Source organism: Pongo abelii, chromosome 5 (assembly GCF_028885655.2).
Source record: "Pongo abelii isolate AG06213 chromosome 5, NHGRI_mPonAbe1-v2.0_pri, whole genome shotgun sequence".
NCBI lineage: Eukaryota > Metazoa > Chordata > Mammalia > Primates > Hominidae > Pongo > Pongo abelii.
This window is the reverse complement of record NC_071990.2, coordinates 164092885-164113621: the sequence shown is the minus strand read 5'-3', so window position 1 is coordinate 164113621 and position 20737 is coordinate 164092885. Positions and strand designations below refer to the sequence as shown.

The 20737-nt window shown below is 38.3% G+C and overlaps 1 protein-coding gene and 1 long non-coding RNA gene across 2 annotated transcripts in view; one reads left to right on the top strand and one right to left on the bottom strand.

Annotated features, from left to right (window-relative positions):
• The window catches only part of PRKN (parkin RBR E3 ubiquitin protein ligase), a 1392587-nt gene that overhangs the window by 560978 nt on the left and 810872 nt on the right, over nt 1-20737 (top strand).
• On the bottom strand, nt 934-9740 carry LOC134761583 (uncharacterized). The gene is made up of 2 exons (XR_010140395.1): nt 9526-9740; nt 934-2399 (listed from the first exon to the last, which is right to left on the bottom strand). It is a non-coding gene; the product is annotated as an uncharacterized LOC134761583 (long non-coding RNA).

Genomic DNA, 20737 nt, shown 5'->3' with positions numbered 1-20737 from the left:
TCTTACATCTTACAGAATTGCTAGTCTAGTTTAGTTTTAGCAGTGAAATTTTTCCCACTGGAATACCATCTCCCAACTTGGGGTTGATAAATCTTAGCCTGTTTCACCTATTTCTTCTATCCTTCTCCTTCCAGTTTCTCCATGACCCTACATTTTTTTCTGTGTGCACCGTCCTCATAAGGACCTTTGGAGGTATTTCTGTTGCAGTGCATAGGTCCTGCATGTGTATTTACCAGCCTCAGACCACCAAGAGGCAATGGTGTCTATTCAACCGCAGTGTCCCAGTGGTTCTGACATCCTCAACTCTTGCAGGAACCATACTTAATATATCATGAAAATCTCCAGTATCTAGCACAGAATCATTCATAGTGTATGTTCAATAATTTATTAGATTGTTAATAGAATGAATAAATTAATAATGTTATTTTCATATGTAATTCTTACTGTGTTTTTATTTACCTTTCTTATTAAATTTATTGAATATGAACTTTGTGGTAAATTTAACTTAAATGAGATGCAAGCAATCACTTTGGTTTCTTACCTTTTAAAGCACCCTGTGCAGCACATTTGTGTACCGTTTGTGGTCTTTCCTTCCTTCTTTGCGGTCCTGAACTAAAGGCATGTGATAAGCACAGAAGAACTGTCCCTAACATTGTTTCCAGCATTAATCGTGACCAGCATCTAAAAATGCTTCATAATGACCACGGAGGTAGAGGCCCAGCTAATTTGTCAGAGGTTCCAATAGTCTGTCTTCACAAATTCCTTCATCTAATATTTCAAGGATGTGTGACCTGTTATACTTTTAATGCTTTCCAAGAATGCAGTAGATTTTATTAGGGGAAAATAATATCTTTTCCAAATTGTTAATGTTATACTCTGCCTTCCTTTACTGTATTTTGTTTGTTTTTTGTTTTTGTATTTTTTTGGACAGAGAGGGATAATGTTCAAATTAAAGTAAAAAGTAGCATGTCTAATACAAAGGAAAATAAACGGAAGAAAAATGCTGCTCAGGTGAACTTACTGCTTTTTAATTAATGCCTGTGGGAAGAAGCTTTTCCGGAGCAATGCCATTTGTACATAGGATCTTAAAACATTGATGTGTGAATTGCTCTCACATTTTCCACAATCTTCTTTCCCAGAGCAGATATAAATAAATAACTAATGAAAGAGTTAGGTAACAGACTCTCATCCCTTAGAAGGGTATGGAGACAGAGAGTAAGAAAGGTAAAAGTGGAAACAAAATATTTGATAGATTCATGGGAACAGCTGTTATAGGAAACCCGGGGAGCCGCTCTCCTGTACAGCAGATGAAAGCTCACACGAAAATGTATAGTAGTGAATTTCACTTTGTAATGAGGTAGGCAGGCATGCAATAAAATCATTTTCCTACTCGAGGATATTCTGTTGGATAGTCGCTTTCTTCCCCCGTCACGTTTAACTGCTCTCTAGTATCAGAATGTCATCCCCACCTGTTTTATTGCTATTTTCCCCCATATCCTCCTAGATACAAGGAGATGTTGTAACAATGGAGAAGCTCCTGAAACCTTTTGCCTGATGTAAAATAGAAGATCAAAAGGAATCATTAATAGAAATCTTACAGGACTTTAATATTTTTTGGGAGCAAATGCAGCTGTAACTCAGTTTTAACAACTGAGTCACTAAAAGTGGTACATGCCTTAAGGCTAATGTATTAATATATGAACAGTTTTGGCCTACAGAGGAGATATACAATTAAAAATATTAATCCAACTCCTACACCTGCATATCATGTGTATTTTCATCAGGGCATGCTAATCACCTATAACTTGTCTATGATGTAGTAAAATAGAATATTTGCACATTTATGCTTGGTCTGAGTATTTCAGAAGTCTTTTTTTTTTACATAACGTGTGATAAATTTTTAAGAAAATTAATATATGCCCTTGTAAAGTGGTAGTAACTTGAGTTGTTTGACAAACACAAACTTACTGGTGATTTATTTATGATTTATAATTATAGAATCTTGAAACGAAATGAGAACCTTGAAATCAATTGGTCTAATTCTTTCATTAAATATCTGAAGAAACTGGAAGAAAGAAATGCTAAATGATTTACCCAAAGTCCCTCAGCTAATGAAACAAGTTAGAACTGGGCTTTGGTTCTTGATTTCTGACTTTGAAGCCAGTGTTCTTTCTAATCCAAAACCAAAATCCAAACAAGGGAATATGACAAACAGCTTTTCTGCCTCAATCCTGTTATCACAGAGCATCATCTTCCTGATGAACCCTTCAGGGGAAGGAGAGCCTGAAGTCTTCTTCAGCACAGCTCAATTTGGACACTTGGGTGTTTGGAATCCTCTTACATATCTCACTAGTGCAGCAGGATATAAAATTTAGGAATCTGGCTGGCCAGAAAAGAACCTTCCAAGAAAACAGAAATACATATCAGAATAATGGGTAACAATAAGCTTTTAAATTTTGTTCATTTTTATGTAGCATGTCTGTGGGTATACATATACTCTTTTGCATATAATTTTCAATTCTCTCCTATATGGACTGGTACATGCATTTTTAATTTTCCCTGCATTATAGATTCTGGTCACAAACCTCTGTTCCTTCTGCTACTTTTCAGTGCACAATGAGTGTACATAAGATTTATATCATCTGTAATAACATAAATAGTGATAATGGAGTATCTCGGGAGATGTTGAGGTTAGTAGCTTGTCTCCTGGATCTCTGAAATCTCACTATTATTGACATATTTTTGCCATTTTACTGTCACTCATTTTGTTCCCCAAATGTTGCTTTGATTTTTTTTTTTTTTTTTTTTTGTAAAACAGATTAGAATGATGGATGAAAGCCTTGGTTTGCCTTGCAAATGTCATAATTCCCCTTGGATTTTTATACCATAGACAAGTTCCATGCATAATGCAAAGAATATTAAAAGTAAAATTTCAAGTAGCCAGTATGAACTTTAATTTAGTTCTTTTAATTACTAGTTAGGGGCCACAAGACTGAAAAAAAAAAAAGAAACTTGGAAAGAAGCAATGCACTGTCTTGGATTTTGATAGGAGTACCCAACTTTAAGTGTACCTAATCATTCTTTAAGCCTAATAAAGCATTATCACTTGCTTCTAGAAAAACTTAGTGGTTTATGCAGCTACTCAGAGATAGGGAGAGAAAGAAATTCGTCTTACAAGGATATGCAACTTTTTTATATCAGTTCCATCAAAAATATTTTATTCTTTGATTGGTACTATAATTTGACTTATACTTCATATAATGGCCCTTGAATTTTACTCCTAGCAAGAGCAGATTGCCCCTGACCTTTGAGCAATTTTGTCTTCAAAGTCTTTCTTTTATTTTTTAATACATCTCAATAAATGTCATGTGAATTAGTGAAAAAATGAGGCTTTTATTTGAGCCTAAAATGAAAAACTGTTATTAATATTCTTGCTTAAAAATATTCTATATCTCATGCAAATATTCATGGCAAGACCATTAAAAATTAAATGAGGTAATGAACAGAATCAAGAAAGAACACAGTTGGTGTTTGCCTCATTAAGACCCTTTGCAAACCTCAAAGTCTAGGTAGATCTCATTCCTTTAGTGCTATTCCATGACTTTTTTTCCCCAAATTTGCACAAACACTGGTCAAATTTTTCCCATCCCTGAGGAACAATGGCTCCCATACATTTTTCATTACTTTGTGAAGTACTTCATCTTATTTGTCCTAAATTTACTTGTTTTGAAAAAAAAAATTCCCTCTTATTTCAGAATTGGCAAATAATCCAAAGCTCACTTTAGCCAAGTTACTGACTGTTTCGTGGAAATTAATTACTTTTCTCTATTTATAATAGTCAGATCCCTCATTTTCCTTCTGTTACAATTCCTTGGATAGACTTCCTTAGTGTTTGCCAGGCAATAATAAAAACAGTAGCACACTTCAATAGTGTTTACCATGATCCAGGTGCTCTTTCAACATTTTGCTTAAGAGATCAAGGAAACCCAGGCAGGAGGGATTAACAAGCACACGTCAGGGCCGAGACTCAAATCCAGGCATTCCAGCTTTACCATCCATTTACGTAACAACTGACAGTAGTTTTGCAATGCCAACATACAAGCTGTCAGATCTCTTACCTCTATCACAACAGATATTTCAGAGCCTTCATTTTATATATTCAATTATTTAAAATTCTCAAAATTGTATACCTTGCATTTGACAATGCGAAAATGGGACTTTACATTTTAAATTTCCTAGAACGTCACTGTAGATCCACATTGGCTGACACAGTTGGACATATGCATGCTATTCCCTATATTATAAACTTTGTTGGGTTCCTGTAAAAGCAGAACCTGAGACTCTGTTTTAGGTGCAGGTGGTTCATTTGGGAGTAATCTTGGGAAGTACATTGAGGAGTTGGGAAAGTCAGATGGAAAATAAAGCAAAGCTGACAAAGAGTGGGTAGTTGAGTTTATAGTGCAGGGGGCAATTAGGGCACAGTCTCATTGGGCATCTGAGGGACTACGGAGAATGTCTCATAGAATTGTGCTTCCAGAGAATGGGAAGCTAGAGTATCTGTCTACTAATCTCTGCATGCTGTTGGGTAAGGATTGCTTTTTGATACCTTGGAGCTCTGCAATTAACTTTTTACTCTATTTCCTTTGTTGGCTAAATATCTATCTATCCTTCTCCATCCACTTACCAATTCATCTTATTTTTGAAGAATTTTATTTTGAAGAGTTTTAAAGTGGGTTGGAGACATTAGTGTACTTCACCTCGAAATACTTCAACGTGAACACCATGACAAACAAGTTCAATACATGTTCATAGTTCAGTTTTTCAGATAGATTTTATATCCGGTGGAATGTTATGAGTTGTGGCAAAGATATAGTGGTACAGCCCCCCAGAGAATGATATCATGCTCCTTCCTGGTCGGTCCCAAGCCCTCCACCCAGCAGGGGCAAAAACACTTCTGATTTTTTTTTCACCATAATTTCTGCCTTCTAAAGGGTCATATAAAGAGTCATGTGATCTCTACTCTTTGGTGTAAGGCTTCTTCCATTCAGCAAAATATGTTGGCGATTTTTCCATGCTGTTGCGTGGAGCAACCGTTCATGCCTTTTTATGGCTGAGAAGTATTTTTGTCTACTGTAGAGGGACACCTGGGCCATCTCCAAGTTTTGACTCTCTTGAATAGAGCATTTATACAACAAGGTAAACATTTGTTGTGTAAACCACTTTTAAACAGATGCTTTTGTTTCTTTTTTTTTTTTTTTTTGAGATAGAGTCTCGTTCTGTTGCCCAGGCTGGAGTGCTGTGGCACGACCCTGGCTCACTGCAACCCTTGCCACCTGGGTTCAAGCAGTTCTCCTGTCTCAGCCTCCTGAGTAGCTGAGACTACAGGTGCCCGCCACCACACCCGGCTAATTTTTGTATTTTAGTAGAGAAGGGGTTTCACCATGTTGGCCAGGCTGGTCTTGAACTCCTGACCTGAGGGGATCCGCCTGCCTCGGCCTCCCAAAGTGCTGAGATTACAGGCGTGAGCCACCACACTCGGCCTCATTTCTCTTGAATAAATATCCTGCGGTGGAATTGCTGGGCTGACAGATAGTTGTGCATTAACATTTATAGCAACATTGATAGCAAAAGGTCAATCCTCTGACATTTTGTGAGTGTTCTGGTGGCTCCACCACCTCTGATGCTGTCAGGCTTTCATTCTGGTGCCTGTGCAATGGCATTCCATTCAGACTCACTGACAATGTTATGCGCTTCTTATGTGCTGGTTAGTGATTCATATTTTTCTTTTCATGATGTCTCTTGTATTTTGTTCACTTTCAAATTAGGTTCATTAGGAAATGTATATATTGTTCTGGAAGGTTTGATCTATTTATTACATATCAGTACTTTACCAGATGTATGTTTTGGAACTATTTTCTTATAGTCTGGAGTTTGGTAATTCATTTTCTTCATATTTTTTATGAACAGATGTTTTAATTTCTAAGTTTATTACTTTTTAATGATATTGTGGTCTCTGACCTGTCAAAGAAACCTTTGCCTAATCCCAACTCATGAAATATTCTCCTATTTTTTTTTCCAGAAGCGCCATAGTTTTGGCATTCACATTTAGGTTCAGGATCCAACACATGTAAATTTTATGATAGTGCGAGGTATGGATATCTGTATGGATATGCAGTTGTTCCTTTTTTATTTGGATGACTATGATAAATTTGTTGAAAATAAAATGACCATATCATGTATGTGTAGGTCTATTTCTGAGCCCTAAATTCAAAATAAGCCTGTTTCTATATAAAGACAGAGTAAAGATACCATTAGTAGCAATACACCACTTAGGTTTAGACATGGTACATTTGGCAGATTTTCTAGGTTTTTTGACATAAAGATTTGGAATTTCCAGAGTAATTGTACATTCCTGGAAAATATTTAGTTTCTAATATATGTAAAAATTAATATTACCATTTTTCTGGAGAAATAGGCCTCCAATGTCCTAGTAAACTTGGTAGAAAATTTTAGATTTAGAGATGATTAAGCTTGGTGAGATCATTTTAATTTAAAAAATAAAAGAAAAGTTTAGATGGCACATAGGCTTCTGATATTGTTCTGTAACTCACTAGCCTTTCTGCTATACTTCATTATAATAAATATTTCAATATAAATACAATTACTGGATTCCAAATGGTAGCAGTTCTTAGAAGTTTCTTTTGTTATATAAGAAAATTCCACAGTAACATATAGATTAGGGCATTCCCATATGTAACAGTCACACTCTACACACAAAAAGTACACATATTAGGCCAGGCATGGTGGCTCACGCCTGTAATCTTAGCACTTTGGGAGGCCAAGGTGGGAGGTTTGCCTGAGGTCTGCAGTTCAAGACCAACCTGGGCAACATGGTGAAACACCGTCTCTACTAAAATACAAAAAAATTAGCCAGGCATGGTAGCGCAGGCCTGTAGTCCCTGCTACTCAGGAGGCTGAGGCAGGAGATGGAGATGGAGGTTGCAGTGAGCCGAGATAGTGCCACTGCCCTCCAGAGGACAGAGCAAGACTGTCTCCAAACAAAAGCAAACAAACAAACAAATACACAAGTTTACCACTCAAAACCTTTTTTTGCTAAATACTAATTAGCGAGTTCCTTTTTGGCCACTGTTAAATAACAACTATTACATTTCTACTTCATTTGACTTAACATTTCAACAGCTGGTATTCCCTACTTCAGCAAATGCCTCCTCTGTCTCTAGAGGGGCAGGCTTCCTCAACCTCACAAAACCTATTCATCTTTAAATGTCCTTTCACATAAATCATCTCCGCCCTCATTTTCATCTTAGTTTCACATGTGTGTATTCTTAAATGTTAGTGAATCATCGAGCAGGGCTATTCTTCTAGAGCAGTGGGGTTGGTTTAATTAGAGGATAAGGCCTGTAGCTGCAGAGCAGGTGAACGTGGAGCCTAATTCCTGGTTGTGGGTGCAGGAGGAGACATGCTGGGCACCATGAGAGATGTGGGGATCATTGCAGCATGGATATAAATGTGCAAGGCGCTCCCTCCCTTTCACTCATGTTCCCCCCGACAGCCCTGTTGGACTGAACTTTGCTTTATAGAGGCATCACACTGCTTTATGGGACTGCTCAGGGTGGTGCAATGTGTTGTGATCCTTTTCTAGATAATTGTTCTGCTTAAAACTATTTTTTAGAAGAATGATTTCTGGCTGTTCTCATACAGTCACTGGAATTGTTGTGCTTCTTTTTCATCACTCATTGCTGGAAAGCATTACCTGTTTTCCCCCTTTCTGTTTCTGTTCTCCTCTGGCTACAAGCCATAGCACACATTATAATCTTTTTTCTTCTTTTTACCTCCAATATTTATGGATTTTAAGAATGTTATTTCAGCTAAAAGAAAGCAGCATGCTGTACAGATTAGAAGCTTCTATTAATACTACAGGCTTTGTAACTGGTTACACATTGCATTTGATTAATGAAAAATAGTGAGGACCAGCATTCTTTATAGATAAATGTGTTTGGCATAATTCCATAGATGCCGTTTAATAAGTGAGATGTCCTGTGATTCCTGTCCTTAACACAGACGTAAAATTGATAACCTATTCTATACAGAAACTAGCGTGGCATACGCAGGAAGTTAGAGACACTGGCATCACTGTCTTAGAAGTCCAGGCATGCATAGCACTTTAAGAAATTGTTAAGCAGGTATTCAGCTTACAAAATGATAGATTATAAATGAATAGTAATATCCCAGGGGATATTACTGTGTCCTGTGAGAAATTTTTCTTTTTATTTATTTATTTTTTTGAGACAGAATCTTGCTCTGTCGCCCAGGCTGGAGTGCAGTGGCGCGATCTCATCTCACTGCAACCTCTGCCTCCCGTGTTCAAGTGATTCTCCTGCCTCAGCCTCCCGAGTAGCTGGGACTACAGGTGCCCACCATCACGCCCGGCTGATTTTTGTATTTTTAGTAAAGATGGGGTTTCACCATATAGGCCAGGCTGGTCTCGAACTCCTTACCTTGTGATCCGCCTGCCTCAGCCTCCCGAAGTGCTGGGATTACAGGCATGAGCCACCGCACCCGGCCAGAAAATTTTCTTTAATGAAAATTGGTAAGATTTAGGGAGAATTTTTTGCATTCTTGCTTGTTTTGTGTATTTTTACTATTTGCATATGAGTTAGAAAAGTCTTATGAAGGTAATATATTGTAAATTATGTTTATCATTGAATTAGTGAATTTTTCCATACAGTTTTCTCTTGTTAATCAAAGTTTCTTGGTTACAGTAGTTCCTTCTTGTTAATGGGAGATAGGTTCCAAGATCCCCAGTGGATGCCTGAAACTTTGGGCAGTACCAAACCCAATACAAACAGTGGTGCCTCAGTGTCTGTCAGGTGACTGGTTCCAGGACCCCTCACCGATACCAAAATCTGCTGATGCTCAAGTTCCTGATGTATATTGTTACAATATTTTTACATAACCTATGCATATCCTTTCATATATTTTACATCATCTCTGGATTACCGAATACAATGTAAATGCTATGTAAGGTCGGGTGCGGTGAAATTAGCCAGGTGTGGTGGCATGTGCCTGTAATCCCAGCTAGTCAGGAGGCTGAAGCAGGGAGAATTGCTTGAACCTGGGAGGTGGAGGTTGCTGCGAGCCAAGATTGCACCACTGCACTCCAGCTTGGGCGACAGAGTGAGACTCTGTCTCAAAATGAATAAATAAATAATTAAATAAAATGCAAATAGTTTTTATACTGTGTTGGTTCTTCAACTTGTAGTTTTTAATTGTTGTATCACTTTTTTTATCATTTTGGTTTTTTTGGTTGAATCTGTGGATACAGAGGACAAACTGTACTGTTTTTTCCTATACATGCATATACCTATGACAAAGCTTAATTTATGAATTAGGCACGGTAAGAGATTAACAACAATAATCGTAAAATAGAATAATTATAACAATATATTGGATAATAAAAGTTATGTTAATGTCTCTCTAGCAAAGTATCCTATTTTACCATACCTGCGCTTCTTGTTATGTTGCGTTGATAAAATGCCTGCCTGATTGGATTGAGCAAGGTGAACGGCCCAGGCATTGTGATGTAGTGTTAGGTCAGAAGGAGGATTATCTGCTTCAGGTGATTCTGGATCATCCAGCCGTGAGCGTGTTCAAGTCTCAATGTCAGGAGCAGACAATGTCAATGAACAATGGCAGGCTGCAGAAACAGGGTGGATACGCTGGACAAAGATGATTCCCATCATAGGCAGGACAGAGCAAGGTGGCGTGAGATTTCATCATGCTACTCAGAGTGCTGCACAGTTCCAAACTTATGTATTGCTTATTTCTGTAAATTTTTAATTTTATATTTTCAGTCTGCAATTTACTGCAGGTAACTGAAACTGTTGAAAGCAAAACCGCAGATAAGGGAGGGCTGCTATACCTCTGAGAAGATGAGATTCTGCCTGTATTAAGTGAGCATCCTTTAGTGACATACATGGCCTTCCTAGGGGGTACTGCTGCTGGACACCACATCTCCTGCTCCAGTGTCCTCTTTGTACCTTCCGGAGGGTTGTCTGTGACCTAGATTTCCAGGGATTGCATCCCTAGAATGCTCACATGGTGAGCCCATGGCTGGCCTTTGTGGATAAACCTGTGAGGTTTGCTATAGATGTGCCTGATCCTAGCTAGATTTTCTCATCCAGCGTTCTTAGAACCCAAGAAAGACCCTAAGGGTTGGAGTAGTGTATCTACTCTCAAATTAGAATGGGAGGATTGGGTGGTCCAGAGCCATCCTTGCCTATAGACAGGAAGGATTATGACAGTGATTTCTGCATAAGGTGCCTCTTCCTTTGACTAGTCCTTTTTATTATCTCTGCCTGATAGAAAGTCCCCTCTTTTTTTTTTTTTTTTTTGAGACAGAGTCTCGCTCTGTCGCCCAGGCTGGAGTGCAGTGGCGTGATCTAGGCTCACTGCAAGCTCCGCCTCCCGGGTTCACGCCATTCTCCTGCCTCAGCCTCCCGAGTAGCTGGGACTACAGGAGAAAGTCCCCTCTTAAAGCACAGTTCCTTGAGTCCCAGGACAGCCATCTGGTTTAGGCAGGGTTTTTGTTTGTTTGTTTGTTTGTTTGTTTGTTTTTAGGCTAATGTGGTCCTTTTTTCTCTCTCACACATGCAGACCTTTCCTTTTCTGAAAATTATTTTACTAACTTGGAAAATGGAGATCATTGCTAGCATGATTATTTTTATAGCTTTACTGAGGTATAGTTTGACACAGTGCTATAAGTGTATATGCTTTTATATATTTTGATATCTGTAAATACCTGTGAAACTATCACTGCTATCATAATGAACATGTCTAGAACCAGGAAAGTCTCCTACTGCCATTCAGCCATCCCTTCCTTTCACTCCTCTAGTCCCATCATTTGTAGGCAAACACAGCTTGGTTTTATGTCACTATAATTTGCATTGCTAGAATTTTAATAAGCATTTTCTGAATGACTAATACTATTGACCATCATTGATTGTGGTTATTTGCCATCCATATATTTTATTTGTTAAAATTTAGTCCGCTTGAATCTTTTGCTTGTTTTTTATTGGGTAGCTTAATTTCTTATTATTGAGTTTTGAAAAGTATTTATAGAGTCTAGATGCAAGTTCTTCATCAGATTTATAATTTTCAAATATGTTCTCTTAGTCTGTGCATGCTTGTCTTTGCATTCCCTAAACATGTCTTTCAAAGAGCAGAAGTTTTAAATTTTGATAAAGTCCAATTTATACAATGTTTCTTTTGTGGATCATTCTTTTGGTGTTACATTCAAGAAATATTTGCCTAGTTAAAGGTCACAAAAATTTTCTTCTTGGTTTCCTTCCAGACCTTCATATTTAGGGCTATGAAAAACGTTACAAGGTACAAGCCATAGATCAGATCAATTTAATTGATCCAGAGCCACTTGTTGAAAATATTATCCATTCTCCACTGAATTACTCTTGCATTTTGCCAAAAATTAGCAGATTACTATTTGTCTATTTCTGGACTGTTTGTCCTTTTCCATTGATCTCTTCCTCTGTCCTGATGCTAATAGCACACTTTCTTGATGACTATAACTTTATAATAAAACTCGAAGAAAAGTAGCAGAAGTTCTCCAACTTTGTTTTCTTTGTCAAAGTTATATTGGCTAGTTTGGGTCCTTTTTATTCCCATATGAAATTTAGAACTCTCTTGTCAATTTCTACAAAGAAATCTGCCTTTTGAGATGTTCGTTTAAATTACATTAAAACTATAGATCTGTTTGGGGAGATCTGAACAATATTGAATTTTCAGATACTTGTAAAAGACATACTTACCATTTTATTCAAGACTTTCTGAAAATTTCTCTCAGCAGTGCGTTCTAGTTTTCAGTCTATAGGTCTTGTCCCTAAGTAGGTCAGGTTTTGATTGTATTGCAAATGTTATTTTTAAAATTAAATTGCCAAGTGTGTGTTGCTAATATGTAGAAAAGCTTCCTAAAAAAGAAAAATAAAACCAAGAATAATGAAAGAATATTGTATATATACATAGCATATAATATTCTGGATAATAATTTGTTAATCCCTTAATTATCTTGTTAAAGTATTTCTGTCCCTGTAGTCACTTGAAAAATAGTTTGGTTCTATTATTAACTGTCATTTGCACTTGTTATTCATGAGCAATTTTGGTGAACTTGCTCAAATCTTTGGTCCAACAATCAAATGTATGGAACTGCAATGCTGAGACTAGATCCTTAAATGAGGAAACTGACCAAAGACCCTCTACATCCTTATGTTTCAAGAGATCGTTATTTGATCTCTTTAGAAATTATTTTTGTTCCATTTTATTGTAATAGTAAGAGTTTTTAAACAAAACAAAACATTATCTTAAAGCCTGGTACATAAATGTACAATAAATGTGACTCTTTTTTTTCTATTAAATTAATCTTTTTACCAAAAAACAGAAAAGTAAAATATGGCCAGGTCTATAAGAAACATTAAGTTCTGTTGCATCCTGGAAAAGCAATGCTCACGTATGAGTATCTGTGTGATTCTCATAGATAATTAGTCAATAGAAAACAGTATTTACGATGAGAAGATCAGCAGAATTTAATAGATAGAGATAGGCAAGGCAAAGGCCTAAAGGTAAGCAAATCACCTGGTGTTTTTGACATAGAGCCTGGTCCAGAGGGGCTCTAAGGGTGAGTGTGGGAGGACAGTAGGAGGTACAAACACAAGTAAATGGGCTCTGACTAGGCTTAGGGTTAGTGTTATGTGGATGGCCCTGAATGCCAAGGTGGGGATGGGCTTTAATATGGTAGTTAGTGGAAGGCTAATGAGCATTCATGAACAGAGGAGTAATGTGAACGCTATAGAGCTTTAACATGGGCGCACTAGCTACAGGGGTGGAATATGAACTAGAGACTGCTCATACGAGACTCGTTTGAAGCCTACAATAGTCCCAAGTAACAGGGACCACAAACCGTGTTGGGTGAAGGCAGGAGGAAAGAAAGGAATAGGAAGAAGGCAGAAGAGGAACAAGCAGCTGGACGCGGTGGCTTACACCTGTAATCCCAGCCCTTTGGAAGGCCAAGGCGGGCAGATCATTTCAGGCCAGGAGTTCAAGACCAGACTGGCCAACATGGTGAAACCCTGTCTCTACTAAAAATAAAAAATTAGCCAGGCATGCTGGTGCACAACTGTAGTCCCAGCTACTCTGGAGGACGAGGCAGGAGAATTGCTTAAACCCGGGAGGCGGAGATTGCAGTGAGCCAAGTTCATGCCGCTGCTCTCCAGCCTGGGCAACAGAGTGGGATTCCATCTCAAAAACAAACCAAAAAAAAAAAACACAAGCAAACAAACAAAAAAAAGCTTTGGTCTTTTACACTCTACAAGCTAAGTATCCTTTGTCAAAGAAGAAAGAAAGATCTGGGCAGCATGTTTTCAATATTCAGGAGCACTGTTCTGGGAGACAGACGCTCAGCGTGTAACATTTCCTGAGGAGAAAGAAGAGAACAACCGTTGAGACAGAAAACTGAATTTATTATTTACAACTATATGATAGATCACATCCATCACCCAAACAGAAAACCTTCCTAATGGTATTCCTTTTTTAAATTTTCGTTATTTAACAGACCTTGTATTATATTTCGTATCAGTTAAATAGAAAATATGCCAAAAATTTATTGCACCCTGACAATTATACTCTATTTCATGAGTTATCTTCTGATAGGTGGCTGAAAACAGCAGACTCCTAGCAAAAAAAAATCTCAAAGAAACATAGAAGGCTTTAATATGATTTCAGATATTAAATTAAGAAGTTTCAACAAAATTGCAACAAAATGTTGACACCAGAGGACTAAAAGTATTATTACTATGAAAGACAAGCTGTTGATAAAATACAGAGACCATTAAAACCTGAGATCCACAGTATGCATGCCTAACAAGAGTAAGGAGTTCAACTTGGCTATAGTTGGAGGGAATGAGAAGTCTTTCTGAATGTGTCTTGGGTTGGTTTTGCATTATAGTACCAGAAATATCTAGTAAAACTGTGGTAGAGCATTTTGAAATTAATATAGTCCACCATCTGCATTTTATCATTAGCAGATTATAAATTATCCTGAAAGAGTACAATTGAGGCCATTTAAGATGTCTTTTAAATTTCCCCTGTATTAATTGCATTTCCTAAGCATTTCCTTTAGAGTGCCTTTTATGTGCAGAAGCATTTTCTAGGCTCCAGTCTTGCAGTACCAGTTGCATTTTTGTCAGTACTTTTAGAGACCATCTTTTAGCTGGAGCAGCTTTTTGGTAAATTTATATTTCTAGAAAATGTAAATTGTGCTTGCTACAAATGAGGCATGAACAGAACACTTAGTAACCTTGATGAGGAAGTGAGCCATTCTCGGTGGGGGTAATCAGGAGCGTTAAATAGAGAGCAAGAGGAGAAGGGTATGAAGGCATTACATGTGAAAATGAAACAAAACCAGGAGCTAGCATGGAAGGGTGAAGTGCCATCCTGTCTTTTCTGTGCAGGAAGGGTTCTTGGAGCTGGAGCATGGGGTACAGGGGTGTGTTGGGGAAGAGGCAGAGGAGAAGAGAATAGACTAAAAACAAGAGTAGGAAGGTAATTCGAGATTAGGAAAAAAAACTACTGACAAAATGTGGCTTGCCAGTAGTTTTTTTTTTTTTAAATCAACCAGATTAAAATGTATCAAGAGGATTAAAAATATTCCTGTTAACTCAGTTCTTTATTCCACTTCTTCCATGAAGAAATAACTAGAAATGAAAGATTGATGTATAAAGGTATTCATAAAATGTGATTTGCAACTGGGAAATGCTGGAGATGACCTGAGTACCCAACATCAAGGGGATGCTTAGACAAATCAGGCGCCCAAATAGGGCCACATGGTCTGGAGTCTTTACTAACCCCAAATCGGTGATGTCCATCTCTGTTCCACCTGTGTGCAAAGGGGGAGAACATTGTCTGCTAATCAAGGGTGATGGTTAATACTGAGTGTTGACTTGATTGGATTGAAGGATGCAAAGTATTGTTCCTAGGTGTGTCTGTGAGGGGGTTGCCAAAAGAGATTAACTTTTGAGTCAGTGGACTAGGAGAGGTAGACTCACCCTCAATCTGGGTGGGCACAATCTAATCAGCTGCCAGTGTGGCCATAATAAAGCAGCAGCAGAAAATGAAAGAGCAGACTTACTGAGTCTTCCGGCCTCCATCTTTCTCCTGTGCTGGATGCTTCCTGCCCTTGAATATCAGACTCCAAGTTCTTCAACTTTTGGACTCTTACATCTGTGATTTGCCAGGGTCTCTTGGGCCTTCAGCCACAGACAGAAGGCTGCACTGTCAGCTTCCCTACTTTTGAGGTTTTGGGAGTTAGACTGGCTTCCTTGCTCCTCAGCTTGCAGATGGCCTGTTGTGGGATTTCATCTTGTGATCCTGTGAGTCAGTTCTCCTAATAAGCTCCCCTTCATATAGACATCAATCCTATTAGTTCTGTCCCTTCAGGGAACCCTGACTAATACACCAAGTAATGTTACTTTTGGACAATTGGATACAATTCCATTATTCAGTGGCCCATTCAGTGGCGTTTGACTGTCATTGGTATCCAATATTGCTATATTAGTTGTTTTGATTACGATGGCATAGCAAAAATATATATATAGTACATAGGGATGTAAATATTAAAATATTTAGTCTAACCAAGGAAACATGAGATGTGGGTGAAGGCATATATTTATGACTCATTTTCCTCATTTCCACTATCCCTTCCCTGAATTTTGTCTGTCTGGAAGAAATCAAATGGTTTTAAAGAAGCAAGTACCCTGGGCTTCTCTATCCTTTTGCATTCTTTAGACATTGTACCTTATTCTACGCATCTTATTGAAAATGGTTTTATAATCACTTATCACCTTTTGGTTTTTGTTCCTTCTTTAGCGAAATTAGTGTTTCCTTTGACTCTTTTTTTTTTTCTTAACTGAAAGTTTCTGAGAACTGAGCCATGTCAAGATTTACAGAATGTGGCTTACATGATGGAGACTTCAAAAGTGCCTCCTTAGAATTGGATGAAGGCAAGTTTTTCTGGGCATTGAGATTAATAGTCAACATTTTAATTCTTTGAGACCATTCTGTTCTGTTCTTTTCTGCTTGATGGACTTTGAATGTTCTGAGATCGCTTTTATAAAACTATGATATTCTGCTTGCTGTCTCTGATGCTGAAATTCAGTACTAGTTCTGTCTGTATCTATGATATTCCGCTTGCTGTCTCTGATGTTGAAATTCACTATTAGTTCTGTCTGTATTCCTGGTAGTCTCATAGTGCTGCTTAAAAAGAAAATTCAACTATAATCCCAAATTCTCTGATGAGAGTAGATAGGGATTTTGATGTAATAAACTTGTATTAGACGAATCAGGATTAATTTGCCCTTGACTTACTTGATTATTTAAATTAGTTTTCACTTGATTCGTTTTTTGTAATTAAAATAGCAGTATGGCAAAATATCAGATATGTGCTGACTAAGAACTGTGTAGATGCAGAAGAAAGTATTAAGAGAATGGCAAGCCACTGCCAGGGATTAACCAAATGCTACATTTTCTTCATCTCCTAATGGAAAGTAATTTTTCAATGGAAACAGCTGCGTAAGTCATTTTTTTTTTAGGTTGTTTTTTTTTTTTTCCATCTTTGATTTACCATAGAGACTAGAAGTCATTTTGTGGATGTTTTGCTGAAAAGTACGTAAATAATCTTCAGAGTCCTTTTTGTGCTTTTTTTGAATTTTTTTGTTTTTTTGCATCACCTGAAATCCAGAGTTGAATTAATGTCCTTCATTTTGGTAACCTGGTTTTTGAATTAAGCTATTTCCTTTTATACTGGTGAGAGAGAATATCTATCAAAGAAAGAAAATATATATGTATCGAGTTTTCATTCATATGAAAAATAAAAACCATAGCTTCCTATTAACAAATAGTACATGAGTTCATAAAGAAAATATTATGAATTGTTTTGATTATTTTTACTACCTGATGCTCTTTTACTTTCTGATGCTTAAATAACAAATTATCTACCTTGTATTTCATATAACAATTGTTTTAGACTGTCTAAATTTAATGGTAGTGACTAGTACCAAGACAAATGCAGTTCAGCAGAACTGACAGATGCTGAGGAAAATAAGCAGACCTGGGCAAGTGCCATTTAAACACACTTCGTCTCATTTCTTTTCCTTTTTTTTTTTTTTCTCCTTTTGTACTAGTGTCACTAGAGTGTAGGACATTCAGTATTTTCTTGATCTACTACCATTTTTGATCGTAACATATCTACTTCACAAATGGTCCCATGAGAAACCTATATGAGATTTGGGGGCTGAATTGAAATGAATTTTCCATTCCTTATAACATGAAACCAAATTTTCAGGCATTTTCTTATTATTTTCTTCTCCCAGATGTTCTCAGTGTTTTTCTTGCTTGCTGAGCACTTCCCCGTAATCTAGAATGGGCTTTGCTGTGCGGGGCAGTCATACGTCAGAGGGGAAATCAGACGGGAAATGCAGAGGCGATGCCTGTGTCTTCAGCAGCACTGGCTTTGAGCACTGTTTTTCAGAGTGTGGTGTGAGAGAGGCTAGTTCCTCCACCTGCCCTAGGTTTCATGGCCATATAGTTAGGGTGTGCTTTATACTGATGGAGACAGGAGGCAGAGAAACTCTAGGCAGACAAGGCAGGTCCCTGGCAAAGCCCCACCTTTAAGCCAGAAAGCCTGAACCCATGGCCCAAAGTGAGAGCTTCTACCCCTGCTTACCCGCTCTCTCCCGACTGGTTCTTTCTGAATAATGTCTTTTTACCAATTGGATGTTGCCTTTTCCAAACTACTTATGGCTCGCCTCACCCCCATCCTGTGCCTATAAAGACCCCAGGCTCAGCTGGTAGACAGCGGAAATGTCTGGACATCGGGGAGAGGAGAATTGGCTTCAGAGCCACTGCTGAGTGTCATAGAGAGGCAACCTGGCCTCGGAGGAGAAAGGAAGAGAGACGACCTGACTTCAGGGGACAGTGACCTTCCCTTCCCATCCCCTTTCCAGCTCCCCCTCTGCTGAGAGCCTCTTTCGTCACTCAATAAAATTGTCTGCCTTCATCATCCTTCCATTTGTCTAGGTAACCTTACTCTTCTAGTGTACCGGACAAGAATTCAGGACCCAACAAGTGTGGGTACCCCAAAAGGCTGTTGTTACAATGCCCCTTTGCCCTCACTGGCAGAGGGAAGCCTCTGCACTCCATGAGGCAAAGGGCCCGCTGAGCTGATAACACACTGTTGTCTGCTGACAGCAGACCTAAGACAGCATTGTAACATGCCCTCTGGGGCCTTGGGGTCACAGTCAGCCCCACCTGGATGTCACCACAGGGCCTACACATGATTTGCTCCTGCTGGGGCTAAAGCAGCTGACCATTTCCTGCCCTCACTTCCCTACATGTTCCTTCCCGCAAGGGGAGGGGCACAGCAGGCCCAAGTGAGTAATTGGAGTTTGTTCCTGCTGGTGCCGAAGGAGCAGGCTTGTTCCTGCACTCACTTGCACACTCCCTCCTGTGAGGGGTTTAGCATGGTGAGCTGAGTAAACGGGGCACCTCTGTCACAGGTCCCGTGAAGGGGTCAGGAAAATATCCTGCATCAATACTATTTTCTAGCCTTGAACACTTATGATCATATTAACATTTTAAAAGCCCTGGTAATTCAGGCATTTAAAATATCTGTTTAATTTGGTTTAATCTACTGTTTTTGAACATCATCGACTTTGGGGCCCTTTTCTGCAGGTCATATTGGTGGAACTGCTTTTTTGTGGAACGCATTTTGAGACAGATTAAAGCAGTGCATTTTAAACCTCTCTGACCTTGTCCCAGAGTAAGAAATAGATTTCACATCATAATCCAGCACACACATATATGTAGCTGAAACAAAGATTTTAGCAAACAATTTACTCTTTTTATGAGATAGAATCTGATATTTCCTAGTCGAGTCTATATCATTTTTAAAATGCTGCTTTCTATTCATTTGTAGACTGCACTCTCCTTGACAATCTTGGGAAATTGGTCTTGTGTGTCCTCACCATCACCTTGTTATTCTTCTGGGGCTGATTTCACTCATATTCCCAGCAGATACCAAGTCTTCCTTCCTCCCAAGAGGATCACTTGTTATCATGAAATATATATTGTGTTCCGGCAGAATGCATGTGGAAGAACTGTAAACTACCATTCCTGATGCCTTGGTCATTTCAATCATTTTCACTTAATTTCAATGACCTTGATTGAGGAGTTAGGGCTTACCTATAGAGAAATGATAGCGGGCCAGTTAGATGGAAGTTATGATGTGGCTGAGTGAGCCTGGTGAGCTTGGGGTAGGCTATTCAGGAAGGTTGTCACGGTGAACAGTAGTTCCACTGGTTCTAGAAGCTTGAGGTGACTTTGGATGAAAATTAGGAAGGATTTGGAAAATTTGGGAGACACACATTGTGAAATATTGGGAAATGATGTGAGCCAATCACAATAAGACCTTACTTAATCAATGAAAAGCTCCCCCAGGGTTGCTTGCATTTGGCAGGATAATGTTTTATTTCATTGGCATGCATCAGTTTGGGAAGGTAAAATCAGAGAAGAGCCTTTCTTTCCAATTCTACTGTCTGAGCAGCCACAAGTTATGTCTTGGTAAAAAGTGACCTTTGTTATTAGAAGCTCATGTGGGACCCTTAATATAAAATCTGTTGTTTGTAATGGATTGCTGCTAATTTAAGGGTACATAAAGCGTTATAATTATTTGATTTTTTTGCCAAATAATGTTTTTCACAAGCACTTTCTATATTTGTGTTTTAGTAAAATAATCAATGTAAATTAATTATCCTGTAACTCTGGGCAGTTTATGTCTCTTATACTTTTCACCTTATAGAAAAGATTTCTTACCCTATGTGAATGGAAATTTGATTATTACCTTATGTCCTCTGAAGATATTTTTATCTTTATAACTTTTTCACATACCCTGTCTCTCTTTCTTTTTCTTAAAGTGGGACTGGCAAGACGTGAATCAGCTGGTGTTCATTGGTTATGGTCCATGGTAGATTTTTTTCTGGAAGACTGTGTGTTTGGAAAAGGAAAATTTTCTTGTAATTCTGAAAATAGTCTCGGGCATCAAAATATCACATTATAAATTGTCACTAACTCAGTTTTCTTGTGGCTGCTCAGTTTTCTCATGAGAGATTTCTATAGGCTAGATAAGAAGAGGAAAAGATGACTGTTCAACTAAACATTTTAGCTTCAACCACAAGCTATTTTAAGAAAGGGGCTGGGAGGTGAAGAATTGCAAAGCTGCAAATATGTAGAAAGAGACTGGCATATGTTTAAATCATATGTTTCTAAAGTTTGACTGAGCATGAAATTTCATTTTCTAAGAAGGTGCCCTTGGGAATGGAGGAGGGAAATGCTGGTGCACCTGTTTGTCTGATGGAGCCAAACCTTGAGACAAACTCTTGGCCAGCCAGCTTGCCCATCCATGCAGCGGGAACACACTCTGACCCACTTACGAGTGTGGAGGGCACGTTCCATTTCTTGAAAATTCAAGACAGAGGAAATTTCAGGTCGTCTGCTGAATCATCTTCAGTTCTTACATTCTTCAGTATTGTGGACGGCCTCTGATTTTCTTCCCTTTTTTCTCTTCTTAATTTAGGATCGTCCCTGCTGTCTTTAT